The sequence below is a fragment of the Dendrobates tinctorius genome, unplaced genomic scaffold, assembly GCF_039654945.1.
Source record: "Dendrobates tinctorius isolate UK_male_01 unplaced genomic scaffold, ASM3965494v1 ptg000152l, whole genome shotgun sequence".
Lineage (NCBI taxonomy): Eukaryota > Metazoa > Chordata > Amphibia > Anura > Dendrobatidae > Dendrobates > Dendrobates tinctorius.
The window spans coordinates 3,681,802-3,702,814 of record NW_027361819.1 but is presented as its reverse complement, the minus strand read 5'-3'; the positions used below and the strand labels follow the sequence as shown (position 1 = coordinate 3,702,814).

General features: G+C 45.9%; 1 long non-coding RNA gene across 2 annotated transcripts in view; it reads right to left on the bottom strand.

The window, feature by feature from the left end:
* LOC141050776 (uncharacterized) overlaps positions 1–4,713 on the bottom strand; it is a 47,089-nt gene extending 42,376 nt beyond the window's left edge. Inside the window, exons 1-2 of one of the 2 annotated variants that reach the window (XR_012220530.1) lie at positions 3,822–4,713; positions 2,504–2,599 (exon numbers count right to left, since the gene is read on the bottom strand). This is a non-coding gene — a long non-coding RNA (uncharacterized lncRNA). The remainder of the gene's footprint in view (positions 1–2,503; positions 2,600–3,821) is intronic. The other variant, XR_012220529.1, reaches the window with a different exon arrangement.
* Between the last annotated feature and the right edge of the window lie 16,300 nt (positions 4,714–21,013).

Sequence of the window (21,013 nt, the reverse complement as noted above, 5' to 3'; positions counted from 1 at the left end):
TGGTGCAGTCACTGTGTACATACATTACATTACTGATCCTGAGTTACATCCTGTATTATACTCCAGAGCTGCACTCACTATTCTGCTGGTGCAGTCACTGTGTACACACATTACATTACTGATCCTGAGTTACATCCTGTATTATACTCCAGAGCAGCACTCACTATTCTGCTGGTGCAGTCACAGTGTACATACATTACATTACTGATCCTGAGTTACATCCTGTATTATACTCCAGATCTGCACTCACTATTCTGCTTGTGCAGTCACTGTGTACATACATTACATTACTGATCCTGAGTTACATCCTGTATTATACTCCAGAGCTGCACTCACTATTCTGCTGGTGCAGTCACTGTGTACACACATTACATTACTGATCCTGAGTTACATCCTGTATTATACTCCAGAGCTGCACTCACTATTCTGCTGATGCAGTCACAGTGTACATACATTACATTACTGATCCTGAGTTACATCCTGTATTATACTCCAGAGCTGCACTCACTATTCTGCTGGTGCAGTCACTGTGTACATACATTACATTACTGATCCTGAGTTACCTCCTGTATTATACTCCAGAGCTGCACTCACTATTCTGCTGGTACAGTCACAGTGTATATATATTACATTACTGATCCTGAGATACATCCTGTGTTATACTCCAGAGCTGCACTCACTATTCTGCTGGTGCAGTCACTGTGTACATACATTACATTACTGATCCTGAGTTACATCCTGTATTATACTCCAGAGCTGCACTCACTATTCTGCTGGTGCAGTCACTGTGTACATACATTACATTACTGATCCTGAGTTACATCCTGTATTATACTCCAGAGCTGCACTCACTATTCTGCTGGTGCAGTCACTGTGTACATACATTACATTACTGATCCTGAGTAAGAACAGCATATAAAATCCTCCATCTTAAGAATCTCTGACCAAAGCCTGATGCCAAGAGCTCGCCATCTAATGGGTCCAATGCTGATGTGAGGAGAGAGACCTGAGGACCTGCATCTACTGTGCCGGGTAAGGCTGAGTTCACACGTGGCGTTTTTTTCGCATTTCCGCGGCGGTTTTAACTGCGCGATTTTGCCGCGAAAATGCGAAAAATATGCATCCCATGCATTCCTATGGGATTCCGCAATGCTGTGCTAATGCTGCGGTTTTAACCGCGGCGGAATCGCTTCGCGGTATAAACCGCAGCATGCTCATTAATTTGCGGAATCGCGGCGATCCTGCACCCATAGGAATGCATTGTCCCGCTTATTTCCCGCATGTGGCTGTGCACACCATGCAGAAAGTAAGCAGAACATTTGCGGATGGTACCCACGGTCCGGAGGAGAGGAGACTGTCCTCCGGGCTTTGGGTACCATATCCCTGTAAAAAAAAAGAATTTAAAAATAAAAAATATTGTTATTCTTACCTTCTGACGTCCCGCGGAGCATTCCCGCTTCTCTCCACGCTCCCGTTCCCAGTAATCCTTTGCGAAAATGCCCGCGATGGCGTCCGTTCTCGCGGGATCGCGAAGTCTCGCGGTCATTCGCGCGACGTCATCGTGAATGACCGCAAGACATCGCGATCCCGCGAGAACGGACGTCATCGCGGGCATTTTCGCAAAGGATTACTGGGAACAGATGCGCGGGACGTCGGAAGGTAAGAATAACATCGTTTTTTATTTTTTTTTTACATTCTATCTTTTACTATTGATGCCGTATAGGCGGCCTCAGTAGTAAAAAGTTGGTCACACTCGTCAAACACTATGTTTGACGAGTGTGACCAACCTGTCAATCAGTTCTCCAAGCGATGCTACAGATCGCTTGGAAAACGCTAGCAATTCTGCAAGCTATGTACGCTTGCAAAATGCTAGTTTTTCCGCGGGAAAATCGCGGGAATTTAAAATGCGATTTTCCCGCGGACTGGAATTCCGGAATTCTCGCGGTAATTTCCGCGAGAGTTCCGGTACGTGTGCACTTAGGTCTTCCCTGTGCCTAGCCATGACAACCCAATGAACACCACCATGCTTTACACTACAGGCTGCATTCCAGAACATCAGTGGAAAATAATAACAATAAACTCCGGAGGGCGCCGTCGAGTAGCAGCACTGCGGCTCCCATCAGGGCTTCGAAGACTCAGAGAATGAGAGTTGTCCCCCATCTTATACAGAAGGGGGCGACAGTCATTTTTTCGGGAGGGGAGGTCATCCCTTTAAGTGGACGTTTTCCTGAAGATAATGTCCCAGGTGAGGCTGACACCTCTGACGCCCGTCATGGTTGTCAGCTCCTGCGACTCCGCCACCGCCGCCTCAGGGAAAGCTCTTTCCTCATTGCCTCTTATGACGGATCAGGGCAGCTCATAAATGCCTGGCGTCTGCGCCTCTTCTAGAACTCTCCGCTGCTGTCACAAGAGCTGACACTCCATTTGTTTCGCCGCCACTTTCCACACTGCAGTTGTCAGCTCTGCGCACCCCCTGAATGAATGGCAGACAGTATACACTCACCTCTAACATGTGTCAGTCTTCACTGCAGTTCTGGGATTCTGTTCATGAACCAGGACAGGTGAACCTGGCTATTAATCCCTCCTGTAGAAAGAAGTGCTGCAGTGTAAAGCAGAGAACATTATTAAATATCACAGATTATTATGTCATATGTTATACGCAGGAAACCTAGAGTAACCTGTGTCTGCTCCAACATAGAAACTAATGGAAAGTGACACTCTCCTGCCATCGATATCATTGCCTTCAATTAGGGTGATCCAGACCGCCGGGGTCAGATGACCGATCAATCAGTCCCCTTACTGCCTCCATCTCGGTGGCATTATCAGAGGCCGCAGTGGAGGGGGTCACTTATTTAATTGACTCGGTGACAGATATTCTCTCCTTTCATTCATGTCTTGGCTGAAAACCCTGAAGGAATCGGCAGTAATTCCACCAGTGAGTGGCCACATCACAGCCGCAGGGAATAAGATCCGGAGATAATCCGGACTCCTCTCTGACACTGGGAATTAATTACATGAGATTAATGAGGGAAGATACAGCCGCACCAGACATAACGGTCCTTATTCCCGGGAGGAAGCGGCGCCACCATAACAAACGTTGGAATATAGATCAATGTGAGCGTTATTGGCTCACGTGGTGAGGCGGATTCTCTACGCCACCGGTCTGGGTGAGAAGCTCAAACCAGGGACGATTGTGCAATGGAGAAGGTCTAAATGGATGACATGTGGATCGGTGAGGACCAGGATATCAGGGTATGTAGGACAGCAAACAATGAAGCAGAGCCAGGTGTGGGGATGCACACAAGAGCAGTAACTATAAAGGAAACTGGTATCTTCTTGCAGGGAAGCAGTTAGTAACAGGAATGCAAGCTGGTATCTTCCAGCAGGACAGTGGTTAATAGCAGCAATGTAACAGACTAGTAAATAGAGTTTGGTACCTTCCGGTAGGACAAAGGTTAATAGCATCAATCTAACAGAGAAGTAAATTCAGTCTGGTAATTTCCAGTAGGACAATAGTTAATAGCAGAAATGTAACAGACTAGTAAATAGTTTGGTACCTTCCGGTAGGACAAAGGTTAATAGCATCAAGCTAACAGAGAAGTAAATTCAGTCTGGTAATTTCCAGTAGGACAATAGTTAATAGCAGAAATGTAACAGACTAGTAAATAGTTTGGTACCTTCCGGTAGGACAATGGTTAATAGCATCAATCTAACAGAGAAGTAAAGTCAGTCTGGTAATTTCCAGCAGTACAATAGTCACTAGCAGCAATGTAACAGCACAGTAAATGCAAACTGTAGATTCGCTTGGAGAGATGCGTTACCTTGATTGCAGAGGCTATGTGTGCACAGCACTAAGAACAGTTGTGAGGAGTTGGTAACTTGCTTCCTGAGAGGTTGGTGTGAACTACATCTAGTAAAGTCAGGAGTAATAGACAAGACGACAGACACCTGGCTGGGGCTGAGCCAAATAAAGAAACTGAAATCTCTGAACAATCTTAAGCGAACTGTGGACAATGCTACTTCATACACAAGCACCTTGCCAGAGTCGGCCTTAAAGGCCTAGGGTTATGATGTCAGAGGAGGTCGCCAAGAAACCCAGAATGGATTCCTGCAAAGGAGGCGGCCAGAGGAGAAGGGAGATGGGCACTGCCATTGTGTCGGGACAGGCGAGTATCAATAAGATGATAGATAATAGACGGATGGATGCTTCCCCTCTTAGTACTGGGGGTCGTCACTGTAGCCCGATGCCACGGTCTCCACATTGCCGTCCTTTACCATCGGGATACCCGTGGTTGCGGTGTGGCAGCGGTGCCAGGAGCGCCCTTCATTCAGCAGGGCCCCCAGCGCTGTCTGAGCACAGAGCGAGTATAATGTGTGAGATGATGCAAGGAAAAGCACTATGAATAAATGACAAGCTGTGGGGATTAATTCCCCGCCATCCAGAGAGCGTCAGCAAGGAGGGGGCACAATGGGGGGGAACTGAGAAGAGATGATGGTGCGAGGCTGCAGACAGTGATCAGGTGGGGAAGGCAGCCGCTAATTATTACACGGTTATGACCGGAGAATCGTCCGTAAAGGAAACATATTGAGTAAATGATTCAGAAGATTTCAGTTGGTCGGATCTAATGGCACCAGAGACACCACGATCATTTGAATCCCTCACCATTGTCGTCAGTGTTTACTGTCGTTCTGGGATTCTATTCATGGTGAACATAAGGGGGTCTGCGGCCAATAAAGTGTGAGTGACTCTGCAAGTCGCCCCTATAAAGAGCAGCCGGCAGATTTGCGTAATTTCCGTAAACTGTGCTAAACAAATGGAGAAGGGACAGGACGGCGGCGAGTGATGGATGGCGGGCGGCTAACGTTATCACCATAGCCCAATATACCAGAGGAACAATGGAGCGGCGTGCCAGGCAGACAGGAGGCCGTTATACATATGCTGCGGCTATAAAACCGCCGCCGAGCGCTGATTAAACTGCTGCCAAAGAAACAAAATACCTCATTATCCCATCCCCCTCTCGACTGGAACGAGCTGGATGTTTCCAATGCTCGATAATTCACTCTGCAGTGTATAAAACGGTACAAGCCCGGGAAAGATGGGTGCAGGCCCTAATACAGGGGTACAGGTCGTCCTGCATACAGAACCCAAGGAACTCATCTGAAAGGAGACACTGTCCCTTTAAGTTTGGACTGGGCTCCATATGTTTCCATTGCCATAGTATGTAATAAACCCCATCATCATCATCAGGAAGGCTCCTTTAAATGCCCACCCAGTGTTTCTGGTTTATAGCAAGGGGAGTCTTCGTGCTGGGGGAGCCAGCGCGTCGGGGCGGGGGAGTCAGCGCGTCGGGGGAGTCAGCACGTTGGGGGACTCCATATGTATAATCCCGCTCCTTAAATTTGCTGACGACGCTTAATTTCTAATCTGACAGCTGAAATACTGGAGATTAATCCGAGGATAAAACACAACACAAAGAAGCCGCATCAGTCCCTGCGGCAGATTGTGCCGATCCCGTCCCCGCAGTCTGGGACTCCGCGTGCGACCCTCTAAATCTGATACACCCCCCTAATAATCTGCCAACCGTCGCTGAGCACATTATAAAACAGCAAGTGAAAAAGGAACAGACACAAAGAAAGAGAAGACAAAGGAAAGGAAGAAACAGAAGAAGACGGGAGGAAAAGAGAAAAGAGAGAAAAAAATAGAGTGAGGAGGAAGAGACAGAGCGAAACCGCAACCAAAAGAGGCTCACAAGAGAGGGACGTAGAAGAGACACAGAAGAGAGGGACGTAGAAGAGAGAGACACAGAAGAGAGGGACGTAGAAGAGAGAGACACAGAAGAGAGGGATGTAGAAGAGAGAGACACAGAAGAGAGGGACGTAGAAGAGACACAGAAGAGAGGGACGTAGAAGAGAGAGACACAGAAGAGAGGGACATAAAAGAAAGAAACACAGAAGAGAGGGATGTAGAAGAGAGAGACACAGAAGAGAGGGACGTAGAAGACAGAGACACAGAAGAGAGGGACGTAGAAGAGACACAGAAGAGAGCGACGTAGAAGAGACACAGAAGAGAGGGACATAAAAGAAACACAGAAGAGAGGGATGTAGAAGAGAGAGACACAGAAGAGAGGGACGTAGAAGACAGAGACACAGAAGAGAGGGACGTAGACGAGAGAGACACAGAAGAGAGGGACATAAAAGAGAGAAACACAAAAGAGAGGGACGTAGAAGACAGAGACACAGAAGAGAGGGACGTAGAAGACAGAGACACAGAAGAGAGGGACGTAGAAGAGACACAGAAGAGAGGGACGTAGAAGAGAGAGACACAGAAGAGAGGGACATAAAAGAAAGAAACACAGAAGAGAGGGATGTAGAAGAGAGAGACACAGAAGAGAGGGACTTAGAAGAGAGAGACACAGAAGAGAGGGACGTAGAAGACAGAGACACAGAAGAGAGGGACGTAGAAGAGAGAGACACAGAAGAGGGACGTAGAAGAGAGAGACACAGAAGAGAGGGACGTAGAAGAGAGAGACACAGAAGAGAGGGACATAAAAGAGAAACACAGAAGAGAGGGATGTAGAAGAGAGAGACACAGAAGAGAGGGACGTAGAAGAGAGAGACACGGAAGAGAGGGACGTAGAAGAGAGAGACACAGAAGAGAGATACACAGAAGAAAGATACAGAAGAGAGACACAAGAAAGACATAGAAGAGAGATACACAGAAGAGAGACACAGAAGAGAGAGACACAGAAGAGAAATACACATAAGAGAGACACAGAAGAGACAAACAGGAGAGAGAGACACAGAAGACAGACACAGAAGAGAAATACACATAAGAGAGACACAGAAGAGACATACACAGAAGAGAGATAAACAGGAGAGAGAGACACAGAAGAGAGGCACAGAAGAGATACACAAAAGAGAGACACAGAAGAAAAACACAGAAGAGAGATACACAGAAGAGAGACAAAGAGAGACACAGAAGAGACAGAAGAAAGACACAAGAGAGATACACAGAAGAGAGATACACATAAGAGAGACACAGAAGAGACACAAAAGAAAGACACAGAAGAGAGGCACAGAAGAGAGAGACAGAAGAGAGGCACAGAAGAGAGAGACAGAAGAGAGGCACAGAAGAGAGATACACAGAAGAGAGACACAGAAGAGAGGCACAGAAGAGAGAGGCACAGAAGAGAGATGCACAGAAGAGAGACACAGAAGGGAGATACACAGAAGAGAGACACAGAAGGGAGATACACAGAAGAGAGAGACACAGAAGAGAGACACAGAAGGGAGATACACAGAAGAGAGAGACACAGGAGAGAGACACAGGAGAGAGACACAGAAGAGACACAGAAGAGAGGGATGTAAAAGAGAGATACAGAAGAGAGGGATGTAGAAGAGAGAGACACAGAAGAGAAGTGTAGGAGCCATGAAGAGACGTTATAATTAATGACACAGAGAGACTCTCAGGCAATGCTCCCTGGGAAATGTATGCAAATACAGGAACAGGAGTCGTTAGAGTGTATAGATGCCGGAGACATGGGGAGGGGGGATGACTGCAGAGGACTCAATAGGATGAGAGTAGGATGATTTTGGAGTGGGGGAGAGGAAAGTCAGACAGGGAAATGAATGGGAAGATCTGAGAGCGTGAGATACACAGAGACGGATTGGGGGGGTTTATTTTGTGCTTCTAACGCTGCTTCATAACCAGCTCCTGGCGGAGAGTGAAATGGGGTCACAGTGTGAGTGGGTGAAGCGGGCAGCGCCCAGCAGCCGTCTGCCGGGGTTTATATATAGTCTGGAAGCGTCTCCTCTACAACTGTGCTCTGTAAAGTCGGAGCCACATGGAGCCGCTGAAATATTTATTGGGCAGAAGTTCTATCAATTCTCTATCCAGAGAGAAAAAGTTTCCTAGCGAAGCCCAAGCGACAGGCATCCTCCATAGCTACAGGTGTGCGATACACAGACTGACAGGCGAAGACCACCAACAACCCAGCGGCTGAGACTGGAGGCCCCCGAACCTGGAAGAGGCAGAGAAGAAAGCTGCTCACTAGTGATGAGCGAGGATACTCCTTACTCAAGATCTCCCGAGAATGCTCTGGTGGTCTCCGAGTGTTTGGATGTGCTCAGAGAGTTAGGCTATGTGCACACGTAGTTTTTAGTCTCTGCGGATTTTGTAGAGAAAACCGCAGGAAATCCGCAGGACAAAGTGCTGCGGTTTTTCTGCGATTTATCTGCGGATTATCTGCGTTTTTTCTGCGGTTTTGCCCTGCGGTTTTACACCTCATAATGGATGAGGTGTAAAACCGCAGCGTTTCTGCACCAAACAATTGACATGCTGCGGATTGTAAACCGCAGCAAAACCGCGCGGAAAAAAACGCAGCATGTGCACAGCTTTTTTTTATTTCCATAGGAAATAAAGGTACTGTACAACGCAGCAGAATCCGCACCGTGTGCACACACCCTTAGTTTCTGTCGCTGCATGACTTCTGCCTGCTAGACAGCCTGAAAACATGTGGGGATTCCCTAACAAACAGGCAATCCCCAATATAAATCATGCCACCATTGTATGGACCATCAGTATACAGACCACCATCTCTGAAGCTCTGAAGTATAATACAGGATGTAACTCAGGATCAGTAATGTACTGTATGTACACAGTGACAGCTCCAGCAGAATAGTGAGTGCAGCTCTGGAGTATAATACAGGATGTAACTCAGGATCAGTAATGTAATGTATGTACACAGTGACAGCTCCAGCAGAATAGTGAGTGCAGCTCTGGAGTATAATACAGGATGTAACTCAGGATCAGTAATGTAATGTATATATACAGTGACTGCACCAGCAGAATAGTGAGTGCAGCTCCGGGGTATAATACAGGATGTAACTCAGGATCAGTAATGTAATGTATGTACACAGTGACTGCACCAGCAGAATAGTGAGTGCAGCTCTGGAGTATAATACAGGATGTAACTCAGGATCAGTAATGTAATGTATGTACACAGTGACTGCACCAGCAGAATAGTGAGTGCAGCTCTGGAGTATAATACAGGATGTAACTCAGGATCAGTAATGTAATGTATGTACACAGTGACTGCACCAGCAGAATAGTGAGTGCAGCTCTGGAGAATAATACAGGATGTAACTCAGGATCAGTAATGTACTGTATGTACACAGTGACAGCTCCAGCAGAATAGTGAGTGCAGCTCTGGAGTATAATACAGGATGTAACTCAGGATCAGTAATGTAATGTATATATACAGTGACTGCACCAGCAGAATAGTGAGTGCAGCTCCGGGGTATAATACAGGATGTAACTCAGGATCAGTAATGTAATGTATGTACACAGTGACTGCACCAGCAGAATAGTGAGTGCAGCTCTGGAGTATAATACAGGATGTAACTCAGGATCAGTAATGTAATGTATGTACACAGTGACTGCTCCAGCAGAATAGTGAGTGCAGCTCTGGAGTATAATACAGGATGTAACTCAGGATCAGTAATGTAATGTATGTACACAGTGACTGCACCAGCAGAATAGTGAGTGCAGCTCTGGAGAATAATACAGGATGTAACTCAGGATCAGTAATGTAATGTAAGTACACAGTGACAGCTCCAGCAGAATAGTGAGTGCAGCTCTGGAGTATAATACAGGATGTAACTCAGGATCAGTAATGTACTGTATGTACACAGTGACTGCACCAGTAGAATAGTGAGTGCAGCTCTGGAGTATAATACAGGATGTAACTCAGGATCAGTAATGTAATGTATATATACAGTGACTGCACCAGCAGAATAGTGAGTGCAGCTCCGGGGTATAATACAGGATGTAACTCAGGATCAGTAATGTAATGTATGTACACAGTGACTGCACCAGCAGAATAGTGAGTGCAGCTCTGGAGTATAATACAGGATGTAACTCAGGATCAGTAATGTAATGTATATATACAGTGACTGCACCAGCAGAATAGTGAGTGCAGCTCTGGAGTATAATACAGGATGTAACTCAGGATCAGTAATGTAATGTATGTACACAGTGACTGCACCAGCAGAATAGTGAGTGCAGCTCTGGAGTATAATACAGGATGTAACTCAGGATCAGTAATGTAATGTATATATACAGTGACTGCACCAGCAGAATAGTGAGTGCAGCTCTGGAGTATAATACAGGATGTAACTCAGGATCAGTAATGTAATGTATGTACACAGTGACTGCACCAGCAGAATAGTGAGTGCAGCTCTGGAGTATAATACAGGATGTAACTCAGGATCAGTAATGTAATGTATGTACACAGTGACTGCTCCAGCAGAATAGTGAGTGCAGCTCTGGAGTATAATACAGGATGTAACTCAGGATCAGTAATGTAATGTATGTACACAGTGACTGCACCAGCAGAATAGTGAGTGCAGCTCTGGAGAATAATACAGGATGTAACTCAGGATCAGTAATGTAATGTAAGTACACAGTGACAGCTCCAGCAGAATAGTGAGTGCAGCTCTGGAGTATAATACAGGATGTAACTCAGGATCAGTAATGTACTGTATGTACACAGTGACAGCTCCAGCAGAATAGTGAGTGCAGCTCTGGAGTATAATACAGGATGTAACTCAGGATCAGTAATGTAATGTATATATACAGTGACTGCACCAGCAGAATAGTGAGTGCAGCTCCGGGGTATAATACAGGATGTAACTCAGGATCAGTAATGTAATGTATGTACACAGTGACTGCACCAGCAGAATAGTGAGTGCAGCTCTGGAGTATAATACAGGATGTAACTCAGGATCAGTAATGTAATGTATGTACACAGTGACTGCTCCAGCAGAATAGTGAGTGCAGCTCTGGAGTATAATACAGGATGTAACTCAGGATCAGTAATGTAATGTATGTACACAGTGACTGCACCAGCAGAATAGTGAGTGCAGCTCTGGAGAATAATACAGGATGTAACTCAGGATCAGTAATGTAATGTATGTACACAGTGACCGCACCAGCAGAATAGTGAGTGCAGCTCTGGAGTATAAACCAGGGGAAGAGTCTTGAGGAGATCATTTGCATATTCCCAGTGCCTTCTGGGATAAGTGAAGAGTCTCCGCGAGCTCAACGATCACTGGGTTTTGGCCGTTGCAGCTGAAAAGAGGAAATCGGAAAACCAGGGGAAGAGTCTTGAGGAGATCATTTGCATATTCCCAGTGCCTTCTGGGATAAGTGAAGAGTCTCTGCGAGCTCAACGATCACTGGGTTTTGGCCGTTGCAGCTGAAAAGCGCGAATTTGGGCTCATCTTTCATCGTTTTTAAGAAATCTCAAGATGGAAGAGGCCAGGAGCCATTTGGTGAGCTGCATTTCTTGCTACATGTTCACAGATTTTCCAGTGGAAAAGCCAAACTTCACATGCCACAAATGCAGCTTGTGTCCCTGTTGGAGGAAAAGTTGCAAAATCTCGAAGAGAGGTTAGCTACGTTGAAGATCATTAAGGAAGGTGAAGAGTTCTTGGACAGAGCAGAATTATCTCTTCATGTTACAGAAAGAGAAGAAATTCGAAGTGCACCTGAAGAAACAGAGGAATGGAGACATGTGACCCAGAGAAGCAGGAGGATCAGGAGGCAGTCAGCACCCATACTGCTCAGGAACCAGTACCAGGCTCTCACGCAGGAAAACGATGAAGAAATACATCAGGATAAGACTTTGCCAACAAACAGCAACCTTGTACGCCTTCAGAGTCCTCCTGGATGGAGAAAGAAAAATGTTGTGAAGAAGAAACGGAGAGTGGTGGTCATGGGGGATTCCCTGTTGAGAGGAACAGAGGCCGCTATCTGCAGACCGGATATAACTTCAAGAGAAATGTGTTGTCTTCCAGGTGCAAAAATTAAAGATGTGTCTGACAGGATATCAGGACTCTTCAGACCTACAGATGACTACCCATTCCTGCTACTACATGTGGGGACAAATGACACCGCAAGAAACGACCTGGAAACCATCTGCAGAGACTTTGAAGACTTAGGCAAGAAAGTGAAAGAACTGGGAGCGCAGGTGGTCTTCTCTTCCATCCTCCCAGTGGATGGCCATGGAACAAGGAGGTGGAATAAGATTCTGCAGGTGAACAACTGGCTACGTCGATGGTGCCGTCAGCAACGATTTGGATTTCTGGATCACGGAGTGAACTACTTATACGATGGACTACTTGCTAGAGATGGGGTGCACCTTACGAAGACTGGAAAGCAGGTATTTGGAAGTCGCCTTGCTACACTTGTAAGGAGAGCTTTACACTAGAACAACATGGGAAGGGAAGCAAAAGGCCAGAAAAAGCCATACACCTGACAAATGCTATTGAGAACTCTGCTATTAGAAGTGGAAAGGAAGAACAAAGACGAAAGAATCTAATTAATAAAAATATTGGAGAAAGAGAAACCAATCACAAACTAAAATGTTTCTATACTAATGCACAAAGCATGGGCAACAAACAAGGAGAATTGGAACTACTAACACAGGAAAAGAAATATGATGTCATTGGAATCACTGAGACTTGGTGGGACAATACACATGATTGGAATACAAGACTAGAAGGATACAACTTATTTGCAAGAAACAGACTTGATAAACGAGGAGGGGGTGTCGCATTGTATGTTAGAAACGCGTATATCTGCACAGAGATTGAAGCTTCAGAGACTGGGAGTTCTGTGGAAACTGTTTGGGTAAGAATACAAGGACAGAACAATGGAAAGGACACCATTGTAGGCATTTACTACAGGCCGCCTGTGCAAGCTGAAGATATGGATGAACTCTTTATGCATCAAATGGCCAAGTTCTCCAAAAAATATGACATAGTTGTCATGGGAGATTTCAACTATCCAGACATTTGTTGGGAATCTCTCTCAGGCAAAACTAACAGGTCAAGGAAATTCTTATCCTCTCTTGCTGACAACTTTATCTTCCAAAAGGTAAGGGAGAAAACAAGGGGAACTGCTACCTTGGATCTAATCCTTATAAACAGGGAGGAAATGGTTGAGGAGGTAAAAGTGGCTGGGACCCTAGGAGGTAGCGACCATGCTATTTTAGAATTTTGGATAACTAGAGGCGGAAGACCTGTGAAGACTCAGACGTCAAGGTTAGATTTCAGAAAGGCAGATTTTAAGGGATTCAGAAAGAGAATTGGAGGGATCCAATGGCTGGATATCCTTAAAGACAAAAATGTCCAGGAAGGATGGGAAATCTTGAAAAATGAAATTCTCAAAGCACAGTTGTTAACAATTCCGAAAAGAGGGAAGAATAGGAAGCAGTTAAGGAAACCAGGATGGATGAACACAGAACTTAAGCACATGCTAAAAAGGAAGAAAAAAATGTTTATAAAATGGAAAGAGGGAGGCATATCTAAAGAAGAATATAATGCTGTCTGCAGAACCTGCAGGGCACAAATCAGATTAGCTAAAGCTGAAAATGAATTGAGGCTTGCAAGAGATGTCAAAAGCAATAATAAAGGATTTTGGGGATATGTCAAAAGTAAAAGAAAAGTCAAAGATGCTATAGGATTTTTACAGGATGAAAATGATGAAATGGTAAGACAGGATGTTGAGAAGGCTGAACTTTTAAATTCCTATTTTGCATCTGTTTTCTCTCAGAAAGGAAATGTAACATCAACTGTTATTCACTGTCCTATTAAGGGGATAGAAGAATCCAGGATATCTATAAACAGAAAGATAGTGAGGAAACACTTAGCTAGCCTAAATGAATTCAAGTCTCCAGGTCCAGATGAATTACACCCCAGAGTACTGAAGGAGATAGCAGAAGAAATTTTTGAACCCCTCTCTATAATCTTTGAAAATTCTTGGAGAACAGGAGAAGTGCCAGAAGACTGGAGAAGAGCAAATGTTGTTCCTATCTTCAAAAAGGGGAAGAAGGTGGACCCAGGTAACTATAGGCCGGTGAGTCTGACTTCTATACCAGGAAAGATCTTTGAACAAATTATTAAACAACATGTATGTCAATACCTGGATAAGAATGAAGTGATTAAACAGAGTCAGCATGGGTTTGTAACTAATAAGTCATGTCAGACTAACTTAATTTCCTTCTATGACGGTATCACTGATTGGGTGGATCAAGGAAATGCTGTAGATATAGTATATCTTGACTTCAGCAAAGCATTTGACAAAGTCTCTCATACAATCCTTATTGAAAAAATGATTAAGTATGGAATGGACAAGGCAACTGTTAGGTGGATTCATAACTGGCTTAGTGATCGGACCCAAAGAGTGGTCGTAAATGGCTGCACATCCAGTTGGAAGAATGTCTCAAGTGGGGTACCACAGGGCTCTGTCCTGGGCCCTGTATTGTTCAACATCTTTATCAACGATTTAGATGAAGGAATTGAGGGTAAACTGATTAAATTTGCTGATGACACAAAGCTAGGAGGGATAGCTAATACTAGAGAAGAGAGAGAGAGGATTCAAAAAGATTTAAATAAACTGGAGAAGTGGGCAGCAACTAACAGAATGGTTTTTAACAGGGAGAAATGCAAAGTACTACATCTGGGCAATAAAAATGGAAAAAGCATATATAGAATGGGAGGAATAGGCCTAAGCAACAGCACATGTGAAAAAGACTTGGGTATACTAATAGATCACAGACTGAATATGAGTCAACAGTGTGATGCAGCAGCAAAAAAGGCAAATGCAATTCTAGGATGTATTAACAGAAGCATACAGTCTAGATCACGTGAAGTCATTATTTCCCTCTACTCCTCTTTGGTCAGACCTCATCTGGAATATTGTGTCCAGTTTTGGGCACCACATTTTAAAAAAGACATCAACAAACTGGAGCAAGTTCAGAAAAGAGCGACCAGAATGGTGACCGGTCTGCAAACCCTGTCTTATGAGGAAAGGTTGCAGGATTTGGGAATGTTTAGTTTGCAAAAGAGAAGACTGAGAGGAGACTTAATAGCTGTCTACAAATATCTAAAGGGCTGTCACATTGTAGAAGGATCAACTTTATTCTCATTTGCACAAGGAAAGACTAGAAGCAATGGGATGAAACTGAATGGGAGGAGACACAGATTAGATATTAGAAAAAACTTTTTGACAGTTAGAGTGATCAATGAGTGGAACAGGCTGCCACGAGAAGTGGTGAGTTCTCCTTCAATGGAAGTATTCAAACAGAGGATGGACAGACATCTGACTGGGATGATTTAGCGAATCCTGCTTTGAGCAGGGGGTTGGACCAGATGGCCCAGGAGGTCCCTTCCAACTCTACGATTCTATGATTCTATGATAATACAGGATGTAACTCAGGATCAGTAATGTAATGTATGTACACAGTGACTGCACCAGCAGAATAGTGAGTGCAGCTCTGGAGTATAATACAGGAGGTAACTCAGGATCAGTAATGTAATGTATGTACACAGTGACTGCACCAGCAGAATAGTGAGTGCAGCTCTGGAGTATAATACAGGAGGTAACTCAGGATCAATAATGTAATGTATGTACACAGTGACTGCACCAGCAGAATAGTGAGTGCAGCTCTGGAGTATAATACAGGATGTAACTCAGGATCGGTCATGTAATGTATGTACACAGTGACTGCACCAGCAGAATAGTGAGTGCAGCTCTGGAGTATAATACAGGATGTAACTCAGGATCAGTAATGTAATGTATGTACACAGTGACTGCACCAGCAGAATAGTGAGTGTAGCTCTGGAGTATAATACAGGATGTAACTCAGGATCAGTAATGTAATGTATGTACACAGTGACCGCACCAGCAGAATAGTGAGTGCAGCTCTGGAGTATAATACAGGATGTAACTCAGGATCAGTAATGTAATGTATGTACACAGTGACTGCACCAGCAGAATAGTGAGTGCAGCTCTGGAGTATAATACAGGATGTAACTCAGGATCAATAATGTAATGTATGTACACAGTGACTGCACCAGCAGAATAGTGAGTGCAGCTCTGGAGTATAATACAGGATGTAACTCAGGATCGGTCATGTAATGTATGTACACAGTGACTGCACCAGCAGAATAGTGAGTGCAGCTCTGGAGTATAATACAGGATGTAACTCAGGATCAGTAATGTAATGTATGTACACAGTGACTGCACCAGCAGAATAGTGAGTGTAGCTCTGGAGTATAATACAGGATGTAACTCAGGATCAGTAATGTAATGTATGTACACAGTGACCGCACCAGCAGAATAGTGAGTGCAGCTCTGGAGTATAATACAGGATGTAACTCAGGATCAGTAATGTATGTACACAGTGACTGCACCAGCAGAATAGTGAGTGCAGCTCTGGAGTATAATACAGGATATAACTCAGGATCAATAATGTAATGTATGTACACAGTGACTGCACCAGCAGAATAGTGAGTGCAGCTCTGGAGTATAATAAAGGATGTAACTCAGGATCAGTAATGTATGTACACAGTGACTGCACCAGCAGAATAGTGAGTGCAGCTCTGGAGTATAATACAGGATGTAACTCAGGATTAATAATGTAATGTATGTACACAGTGACTGCACCAGCAGAATAGTGAGTGCAGCTCTGGAGTATAATACAGGATGTAACTCAGGATCGGTCATGTAATGTATGTACACAGTGACTGCACCAGCAGAATAGTGAGTGCAGCTCTGGAGAATAATACAGGATGTAACTCAGGATCAATAATGTAATGTATGTACACAGTGACTGCACCAGCAGAATAGTGAGTGCAGCTCTGGAGTATAATACAGGATGTAACTCAGGATCAGTAATGTATGTACTGTGATAAAACACTCCGGGATCGCCTTTGCTGGGGTCAAAGGTCACGTGCATTCAGCATGAAACTCAGGCGCAGAGCTGGGATTCGTGTATAACTGACACTGGGTCAGGTTTATTAACGGTGAAAGCAATGCAAAAGGAAATAAAACATAAAACAAATCCTTGCCTGTCCGGCACTAACTAAACAATGGACAACCTAACTACCAACTGGCGGGCTTCTCCCGTCCAGCCAAACCACAGTTGCAGTGGGCACTGCTTTCACTCACGTGTGTCTCTCACACAGACAGGCTCTCTGTGTTCCCAGGCTGAGACACTCACACAACCACCTTGCATCCTTTTATATCCACCTCCCATTATCCATTAGTAAGCAGGTGCGATACTGACCAGACTAGGCCACATAGGAAAGGAATCTGGGCGAGATATACCTGCCCTCATCCACTATTCCCACATGATTCTCACATATCCCCCCCCTCTGCTCAGACCACTCCGGTCGAGCAATGACACCCGCCAAACAGTGCACTCGGGACAGGGCATCTGCATTTCCCATCTGTACCCCTGGGCGGTGCTCCACCGTAAAAGTGTAGGCCTGCAGGGCAAGGAACCACCGGGTCACCCGGCTATTCCGTTCCTTGTTCAAGTGCATCCACTTGAGAGGGGCATGGTCAGTGGTCAGCCTGAACTTTCGGCCCACCAGGTAATATTTGAGGGCCTCTAGAGCCCACTTAATGGCGAGGCACTCTTTTTCTACGACTGCATACCTTTGCTCGTGTTTATTCAGCTTCCTGCTGAGATAGAGGACTGGGTGTTCCACTCCGTCCCTCACTTGTGAGAGTACGGCCCCGATACCGGTATCAGAGGCATCCGTTTGTACCACAAACTCGCTGCGGAAGTCCGGAGTCACCAGTACGGGCTGAGAGCAAAGTGCCCGTTTTAGGCTATGGAAGGCTTCTTCAGCCGCTAAACTCCATTTAATCATGACGGAGTCTTTCCCTTTTGTAAGATCCGTCAGGGGGGTAGCGATGGCTGCAAAATTGGGTATGAACCGGCGATAATAGCCGGCGATCCCCAGGAAGGCTTGCACCTGCTTCTTGTTGACAGGTTGTGGCCAGTCCTGAACCGCCTGAATCTTATCAACCTGGGGTTTAACAACACCCCTCCCAATTACATACCCCAAATACCGGGCTTCTTCTAGCCCGATGTGACATTTCTTGGGGTTCGCGGTTAGACCTGCCTCCCACAGGTCGTCAATCACAGCTTGTACTTTCTGGAGATGAGTCTCCCAGTCCAAGCTGTAAATGACAATGTCATCCAAATAGGCCGAAGCGTACCGCCTATGTGGCCTCAAGACTCGATCCATCAGTCTCTGGAAGGTCGCCGGTGCTCCGTGCAGTCCAAACGGCATATACACATACTGAAATAGACCTTCTGGCGTAGCAAATGCCGTCTTTTCTCTGGCATCCTCAGCCAGAGGGATCTGCCAATACCCCTTTGTTAGGTCTAGGGTCGTAATATACCGGGCTTTTCCTAACCGATCTATTAACTCGTCGACCCGGGGCATAGGATAGGCATCAAATTTTGAGACCGCATTCAGTTTCCTGAAGTCATTGCAGAACCGGATGGTGCCGTCCGGTTTAGGAATTAGCACAATCGGGCTGGACCACGCACTGTGCGATTCCTCAATGACTCCTAACTCTAACATTGCCTTCACTTCTCGGGAAACGGCTTCACGGCGCGCTTCCGGGATTCGGTAGGGCTTTACGTGAACTGTGACACCAGGTTCCGTTACGATGTCATGTTTCATTAGCATAGTCTGCCCGGGTTTTTCTGAGAAAAACTTTTGGTTGTGAAGTAGAAACTGCCTGACCTCAGTCTTTTGCCGCTCCGAGAGAGTCTCTGCTACCCGTACCTCCGGTACGGTATGCGAGCAGACAGGACGGGCCAGCTCCGCTGACAAGGCAGACCGATCCTTCCAGGGCTTTATCAGATTTACATGATAAATCTGTTCAGGTTTCCGTTTACCTGCCTGGTATACTTTGTAGTTTACTTCACCAACTCTTTCCTTGATCTCAAAGGGGCCCTGCCACTTTGCCAGGAACTTACTGTCCACCGTGGGGACCAGGATCAACACCCTATCTCCGGGTGCAAACGTACGGATCTTGGCGCCCCTATCATAGATTCTTTTTTGGGCTCCTTGAGCCTGTATCATGTGTTCTTTGACGATAGGCATCACAGCCGCAATACGGTCCTGCATTTGTGTGATGTGATCTATCACTGTTTTAAATGGAGTGACCTGACCCTCCCAGGTTTCTTTTGCAACGTCTAACAGTCCGCGAGGACGTCGGGCGTACAATAACTCGAAAGGCGAGAATCCCGTGGAAGACTGGGGTACTTCCCTGAAGGCAAAAAGCAAATACGGAAGTAAATAGTCCCAGTTCTTCCCATCCTTGTCTATCACCTTTCTCAGCATCTGCTTCAGAGTTTTATTGAACCGTTCAACCAACCCGTCTGTTTGAGGGTGATACACGGATGTGCGTAACGGTTCGATTTGTAACAATCGGCAGAGCTCCTTCATTACCCTGGACATAAAGGGGGTCCCCTGGTCAGTGAGTATCTGTTTTGGTATACCGACCCGACTAAACACATTCACCAGCTCCTTGGCAATCGTCTTGGTGGCCGTGTTACGCAAAGGGATGGCCTCCGGGTAACGAGTGGCATAATCCAAGATGACCAGGATATGTTGGTGTCCACGTGCAGACCGTGGAAGGGGCCCAACTAAATCCATCCCAATCCTCTCAAACGGGACTTCAATAATAGGTAGGGGTACCAACGGGCTACAGAAACGGGTCTTAGGTGCAGAGGCTTGGCAGTCAGGACAAGACTCGCAATATACACGAATATCATGATGCATGCCTGGCCAAACAAAACAGTGTAATATCCTTTCGGTGGTTTTCTGGACTCCCAGGTGACCTCCCATCACATGTCCGTGGGCCAGGTCCAGCACCTGCCGCCGGTAGGGTTTTGGCACGACTAATAGTTGCACCGTATCTTCCCCCTTTTTCTCTATCTGATAGAGTAAATCATTCTCCAGAACCATGTAAGGATATGCCAGCCTAGAGCCAGGTTCTACGGGTACCCCATTTATCACTTTCACATTTGTCCTAGCCTGAGAAAGGGTAGGATCCTTTATTTGCTCGCTTTGGAAGTCATCTTTCTGAACTTCTAAATCCGGCAAACGGGGAGGTGGACGGCTGTCAGCCTCCTCCTCTTCCCCGGTCTCCTCATTATCACCCGCCATGACTGAAAACGGGAACTGCAGGTCATTTCCCGCAGACTCTTCCCCCGAGTCTTCCGGGGAGACCTCTTCCAGGGGTTCGGGACCCACACGCTCTCTGGGAGAAGAATCATTTACACTATTACCCGAGGGCATCAACTGATTCTCCCACAATTGCCAGAAGTGGGGAAAATCCCGGCCCAGGATAACATCATGCAATAACGCCGGGACGAGTCCCACTTTATGTTGCACAGACCCATAGGAAGTAGTAATGCATATGACCGTGGTGAGGTACGAACAGGTGTCTCCTTGCACACATGTTACAGAAATTTGTCTGATGGTCCAGTCGGGGCTGACACCAGACTGGCCTTCACCAGAGTCACCACACTTCCCGAGTCTAACAATGCCACCACATTTTTGACATCAACAGTTAAATCACACAAGTGTTTTTCCACATCTTTTTGACCGGCATTCACACTCACTACCTGTGCAACCATAGACATGAGGTTTTTAGAGTCTGTGACGTCGCACTGCATGGGTTCAGTAGTGACCGGACAGTTCGCAGCAATATGTCCCATCTCTTGGCAGCGGAAACACCTAACGGGCCCCTTGCTTAGACCATAGTTCGTTACTCTCGGCCTCGCAGTGCGGGCAGTCACGTTTTCCTCCTCCACTTTCTTAGGGATTTTTCCATCTCCCCTACTCCCTGGAACAGTCTTACCGGTTCCACGTGGAGATGATGAAGAACGAGGTGGGGTAGCGTCGTCTCTGAGTCCTTCCGCCACGGAGTAATGTTCAACCAGATCCACCAGTTGATCTGCCGTCGTAGGATTTCCATGGCTTACCCACTTCCTCAGGGCTGGCGGTAGAGCTCTCAGGTACTTGTCCATGACGACTCTCTGGATTATCTCTGGTGCTGTCAACACCTCGGGTTGTAGCCACTTCTTCGTCACGTGGATCAGGTCGAACATCTGGGACCGCGGTGGTTTAT